Source organism: Pavona decussata, unplaced genomic scaffold (assembly GCF_977016875.1).
Source record: "Pavona decussata unplaced genomic scaffold, jaPavDecu1.1 SCAFFOLD_38, whole genome shotgun sequence".
In the NCBI taxonomy this organism is placed as follows: domain Eukaryota; kingdom Metazoa; phylum Cnidaria; class Anthozoa; order Scleractinia; family Agariciidae; genus Pavona; species Pavona decussata.
In genome coordinates, this window is record NW_028145460.1 from 1,854,710 (window position 1) to 1,861,066 (window position 6,357).

Below are 6,357 nucleotides of genomic sequence, written 5' to 3' on the forward strand. Positions count from 1 at the left end.
ACTTGCTAAGATCTGCTTTGCCTGCATAGTCATCAGTAAACCTCTGATAATAACCTTACTCTCACTCGGTTGGCTGGAATTTAGTGCTTGTCCGTCCAAATGTAACCTGAGAAAATATTCGACGTTCCGCGGCGCCACTAAGTGCCTCGGCCGCGAAACGAGACTTCCTTACCAACTGAAAGAGATTCAACTCCATTACAGGCCCAGCTAAAGCCAACTCCCGGCTGGCGGACACCTCGCTATTTCGGCTGACCGGAAACCCTGCTATTATCGACAGGATTTGAAATCCCAGCGAAGAAGAATTAACCTTCTTAAAGTATCGAGCTTAAGCTCGATCCCCCATTCTTTGTAATAGTCCCCGTTCCAATGTGTCCCAGATATTTTTCCAGGCCATCCCATAATTCACCGGCCGAACAACACGTGGTTGATGTGCACCGCGACCATGTTTGTCTTTGTAGCTGTGTTGGTGCATGGTGTTCTGGAGGTAAGCTCATATTTATTTCTAATATTTATCCCGTTTAAGGTGGTTTATTGGGTAAAAAATTCGTAAATCGAAAAAACAAAGGGCTTCCGGAAGTTGTTCGGGAGTATTCAACTGTTTTTACCCGCTTGCAAAGTAATGAGAGGCGGCGCTGTCAGTCCACGTCGACAAGAACCGTAAATTAAGGGAGCTTGAGCTTATTTTTTCTGTGTGTTGAAATCAAAACTAATGTAGGTCCGTGCCAGACCGTGCATTAATGTCTATGATGTGCCGAACCCAATCCATCTAAGTTCGAATTTGGAGCGACAACTGCTAAATGCAAAGCAGAATCAAAGTTTTCAGTGTCACAGACTGACACAGAGATCAGACTTCATGCAAATATGCGGCTGATCAGCGGGTTTAAGTTTGGTTATTGCTAAATGACAATACAAATAGGAGAAAATAAGCTTGATTGGTGATTTTGCATGACTTTTATCAATAATTTTTCTTTTAAATTCTTAAATCTTGGGTTGCAGGTAAAACAGGGGCCGGTTCCTGAAAGGTGTAAAAACTCTTTTCCAGAGATAAATGTGCCTTATTCCAGGAATACCTTCATCCCCGGAATAAATCCTGTATTCCTAGAATAGCAGATTTATCCCTGGAATAACTGTTATACCTGGTATAGTTTATTCCTCCTTCCAGGAACCGGCCCCAGGTTTATGACAAAGCAATTCCCTACAAATGGGGCCTTACGATTTTATGGTCGAAACTTGTGTGACTAGTCATGCCATGGGGCTTAAGCCCTGGCTAAACAATCCAACATTGTTGTACAACAATATTGAAACGTTTAGCACCCCATGTTTGATGACATGTGTTCAACATTTATTGTTAAAAGAATGTTTTGCTTTCAATCAAACATTTCGGCCAACGTTTCACAAATGTTGAAGCATTTAGCCGGCTTTTCAACATTGTTGAACTAACAAATGTTGCACAATAATGTGAGATCGTTTAGCCGGGGCTTTAGAGCCAATTACAAGTGCCCTAAATCAATTAGTCATTTCTGCATCAGTTTCGGCACATGAGAGGAGGGGAGTATGAATCTATGGTTGCTCATGCGGCGGATAATGTAGTAGCCCCTGTCAAACTTAATGCCATTTGCTGTACCAAACGATTCAAGTGGCACTCTTTTGTTAGCATTAATTTGTCAATTAGGTTCGGCACATAAGTGAAGCAACATCTGAGGCCTGATCCAGACGTCGCTCCACTCATGTGCTGAAACTAATTGATGAAATTTAGTCAGGTAAGAGAGTGGCGTCTGAATCAGTTTGGTCCGGCAGGGCAGTTTTAATTTGGTATGGAAGAGATCATTAAGTTCGACAGGGTCTGCTGCATTATGTGACACTGGAGTGGCAGCTGATTCAGACACTGCTCCTCTCATGTGCCAAACGTAATGCATAAATTACCAATTGTTTGCTGGTGCTTGTGATTGGCTCACAGTTCCATACCGTGACAAGTCACGCATGCAGTTTTAACCATCGAATAACTACCAACGTGGCTATCCCTTGGTCCGGCTCACGAGTCTCATCTTTTGGCTTTCAGCTCGCTAGATTTTGTGCTTCATTTAGAGGGAATTGCTTTACTACAAGTCTGTTTTACCCTTTTCATCCTGGTACTACATTTAGAATTCAAGGCTTAAAATCATCAGAAAAAAGTCGAAATTACCAATAAAGTTTAGTTTCTCTTATTGTATTACTATTTTTAGTAGTAACTAAACCAGATCATCCACATGTTTGTGCAGAATTCTTGATTTTGTGTCCCGGTGAAAATTGTACTTTTTTTGCAAGGTTTGGCAAATTAGGCATGGCAGAAACGATGCCATCTGAATCAGTGGTCGCTCCCAAGTCTCTCGAGAGTTGAACTTAAATGAATTAGGTTCGGCATTGAGTGGAGTGGCATCTGGAACAGGCCTTAATCAGGCCTAAAAACCGTTGTGCATGAAATTTGCCTAAAACACAAAGACAAGATATCCACAATCAGCTTATTTTTCTGAGAGAAATGGAAGAAATTTTGTTTTTCAAGTTGGAATCTCTTAATTCTGGGTCTAATTCTGTTCTGGCTATATATAGCCAAAAAGTAGGGTTTTTGTTCTTGAATGACCGTTGCATGTAGTTTTACTGAGGAATACACTGAAGTGCATTCACAATGATGAACAATGGAAAGTTCCATGACCAAATGTATTTTGGATGATTATTCCATTAACTCTCTTGCTGAGTGAATGTGGCAGGCAATGTTTCTTTATAAACAATTTCTAAAATGATAGTTTGCTTCTCTTGTGCTCATCCTTTCATCACTTGTTTGGACAGGTTCCTGATGTTGGTTTCATCACAATTGCTGGATAGGTGAGTATGTAGATAGTGGTGTCTTGCATCTAAAATAAAGTCTTGTAGAGTAAATGCAGTTTCCTGGTCCTAGCATGTTTGATTCGACTTTGAAATGTAAATTATGCTGTGACAAAGCAGAAAAGAAGGAAGGTCATTGCAAGGGGGTCATAGAAGGGGGGAGCAGGGATGGCGCAGTGGTGAGAGCACTCCCATCCCACCAATGTGGCCCAGGTTCAATTTCCAGTCTTGGTCCTATGTGGGTTGAGTTTGTTGTTGGTTTTCGCCCCTGCTCCAAGGGTTTTTCTCCAGGTACTCCGGTTTTCCTTTCTCCATAAAAACCAACATTTTCAAATTCCAATTTGACATGGAAACAGTGGAGAGAAGGAGCCACTCCGTGGATTCCACTGAAACTCCCATAGCACAAGGATAACAACCAGTACGGCTTGCGGGTTGTTTACCTTGATTGAGTGGTAATCAGATACTGCAAAATTCTACATATAAGCCCTTCTAAAAACAATTTTTCCTTCCAAATTAGAGACATTTAGATCCCTTCAATAACAGGCCATCCTAAATATCAGCCCATGCATTTGGTACAGTTGGCTGTTTTAAAAACCGTCAGCTTAGAGTTTCTAGAATCATGTTGTTATTACCAAGCTCAACCAAGCACTTTTAAAATGAAAAATAAATTTATATAAGCCCTGGGCTATATAATTTCAGAATAATATTTTACAGTAATTCTTTTTTTTTTTAAGATTCTTCTCAGGTTCTCACTGCAAGTGAACCCAATTAAAAGTAGTCTCAGTAATAAAGCCTTTTTCCCCTTTTTTTCATTTTTGAGTTATTACACAGCCATGGGTTTCACTGCCTCTGGTGTATTCACTGGTGTATTTATTGAAACACTGTAGCTTGAAACTGAGCTTTCCACTGTCCAAACGTTTTCTGAGTGCACTGTTTAGATTGTAAAATACTTCTGTTTATTTGTCACAAACATGGCTTTTAGTCTGTGATAAGCTGTGATGAAAGTGCAGGGGTCCTGAAACCAGCTATACATGTGAGCTGGCTGACACACTGGCGCAGTCTTTGCCCATAGTGTAGAAGGCGTGATTAGTGTGTTGGGAATTCTGCATCTGCTGAGCTTGTCATAGCACAAAAACTAATTCACAATTAACCATCCTCTGAGATTTTGGGGCACATTTATTCCAAATTTTATGGTAGCACAATTCAGAGTAACAATTAACAGTTTTTATTCCCAACAATCTCCATCCTAAGAATCTCGATGTTTCCCAAGCCTTTCTCGGGGGAAATGGAATTGAAAAATGAAAAATGGCAGTTTTTAGGAAGGAAATGATTTGTGGCTTGGTATGTGTGTGGTATGAGCAGCACAAAGGGTATGGTTTAAGAGCCCTTTTGGTCTGAAATGGGGTATATATTTTAACCATCTTGGTCTGAAAGTCTGAAAACGGGTATGGAATCTATGAACCAGGTCTGAAAATGGGTGTGAATTTTAGAGGCCAGGTCTGGTAAAATACTTTGGTCTGTAATAGCGTCAGGGTTTGGAGAACCGAGCCGAACACCCCCGCCAAGAATTCCGGGGGGGTGTTTTCCTCCCTTGGGGGCTAACATAAAATGACCGCTGTTAGAGTCATTGCAATGCCTTTCCTTAAATGATTCTGCATGTGTCGTAAGGGTGAAAATGAATTTGAGCCATGCAAACAAAACGAGATTCTGTTGCCTTTTTTTCAATAATTTCTGATGACCCACTCCCCCGTAATTGTTATGTGGGAGTCTCCCAGGGATTTAATTTATCCCTGATACTTACCTCAAGTTTGTTTTTCACTTTATTCACAGCAGCCCCCACCCCTGTCAATGTGAGTAGAACCCTGACAAGTGGAACAAGATAGCGCTTGGAAAGGACAACAAACAGAGTTATATTTACTACTTATTATGTAAATCACTCACTCGAATGCGACATGTAAAGAGGAGAATTATTCAACGAAGATGAAAGTCACAGGTCGATTTGTACTCTCACACAAACTTGAGCATCTCTTCTACCTTGACATCGGACCAAATCCACTTTGTCTTTTTCTTCTCTTTGCCCTTTTTCTGGATCAAATCTGAATCACTTGATAGTTATCACTTCTTCCGGCCAGATTGCGAGTCATTATTTTTGTCCAGTCCAGATGTTTGATTTGTCTCAAAATCATGCTTGGGTGTGGAAGAACGAAATGCGAGAGGACTCGCCGACCTTGCATTTGAAATATTTTCGGTTTCTGCAAAAGTATATCTCCATTTAGCCAAAGCAAGACATTTCTTACTTCTTAAAACACTACTCACATTGTTCAACACCATGATATACCCATATTTAACATATTGCAACATTATTTGGGCAAGCACGTATCCCACTAGATTAAAGCCTATCCTCAGGACACAGAAAAAACTTATCAGGATTATAACCTTTGCCAATTATACAGAACTCTGGACTACTGTTCAAGTCATTGAAAATACTGAAGATCTTTGAATTAAATACGTACCTGACGGCAGTTTTCATGTATTCATATAATCATGACAAATTACCGGCATTCTTTGATAACTTTTTTCAAACTAATGAAAGTATACATTCCTATAATACGCGATCATCATCAAAGGTACATATCGAATTTAGAACAAATTATGGCAAATTTTCTCTAAAGTTTAAGGGAGCAATTACATGGAACAGCCTTCCCATTGAAATTAGAAACATAAGTTTGTTTAATACATTCAAAACCAAACTTAAAGAGTATGTTCAAGATCATCTTTCATAATCATTTTGTTTACAATAAGTAATATGTTAGACAAGAAATAGCTTTCCAATTAGTAATGTAAAACAGGAAGTCTGCCTTCTGTTCTTAACTGATTTACATATCTATTTAAATATATTTAAGCGGGGATCTTTTGAAAAGCTCAACAGAGCTTGCTGGATCTCCTGCCTTTTATGTAACAGCTTATTTTAAAACAAAATGGTAAATAAAGGCACTTCTTCTTCTTCTATTCAGCCCCACGGTGTAAGCGGTCCTCCATAATGGCCATTTGCCATCACCATTCAAAGGGTCTGGAAACAAGTAAAAAGTTGTCCCGGGTAGGCGAGTTATCCCTAGCAGAGCGTTTACAAGGTAGCTAGGGTAACCCTCCTGCTAAGGTAACCCTAGCGCTAGGGTTACCCTATCTGCTTGTAAACAGGGAAAGTTGCAAACATAAACTACGCAACAACAAAGAATTAAGCTGTGTTTTATTAAAGAACTGCCTCAGTAAGGCCAGAAATGCGTTTAGAATGATGAACAACGTTTGGAAGTCATCCCAGTACAGCACCAGGACCAAACTAAGACTGTACCAGAGCTGTGTAATCTCCACCCTACTGTACGGCTCGGAATGTTGGAGGATGACAGAGAGCGACCTCAACAAGCTGTCCACCTTCCACACGAAAAACCTCAGAAGAATCCTATGTATATTCTGGCCTGAAACCATCTCCAACCAAGAACT

The 6,357-nt window shown here is 40.1% G+C and overlaps 1 long non-coding RNA gene across 1 annotated transcript; it reads left to right on the plus strand.

Annotated features, from left to right (window-relative positions):
* The first annotated feature begins 422 nt into the window (after positions 1–422).
* LOC146483546 (uncharacterized) lies at positions 423–4,827 on the plus strand. The gene is made up of 3 exons (XR_014863796.1): positions 423–484; positions 2,824–2,859; positions 4,690–4,827. It is a non-coding gene; the product is annotated as an uncharacterized LOC146483546 (long non-coding RNA).
* The last annotated feature ends 1,530 nt before the right edge of the window (positions 4,828–6,357 follow it).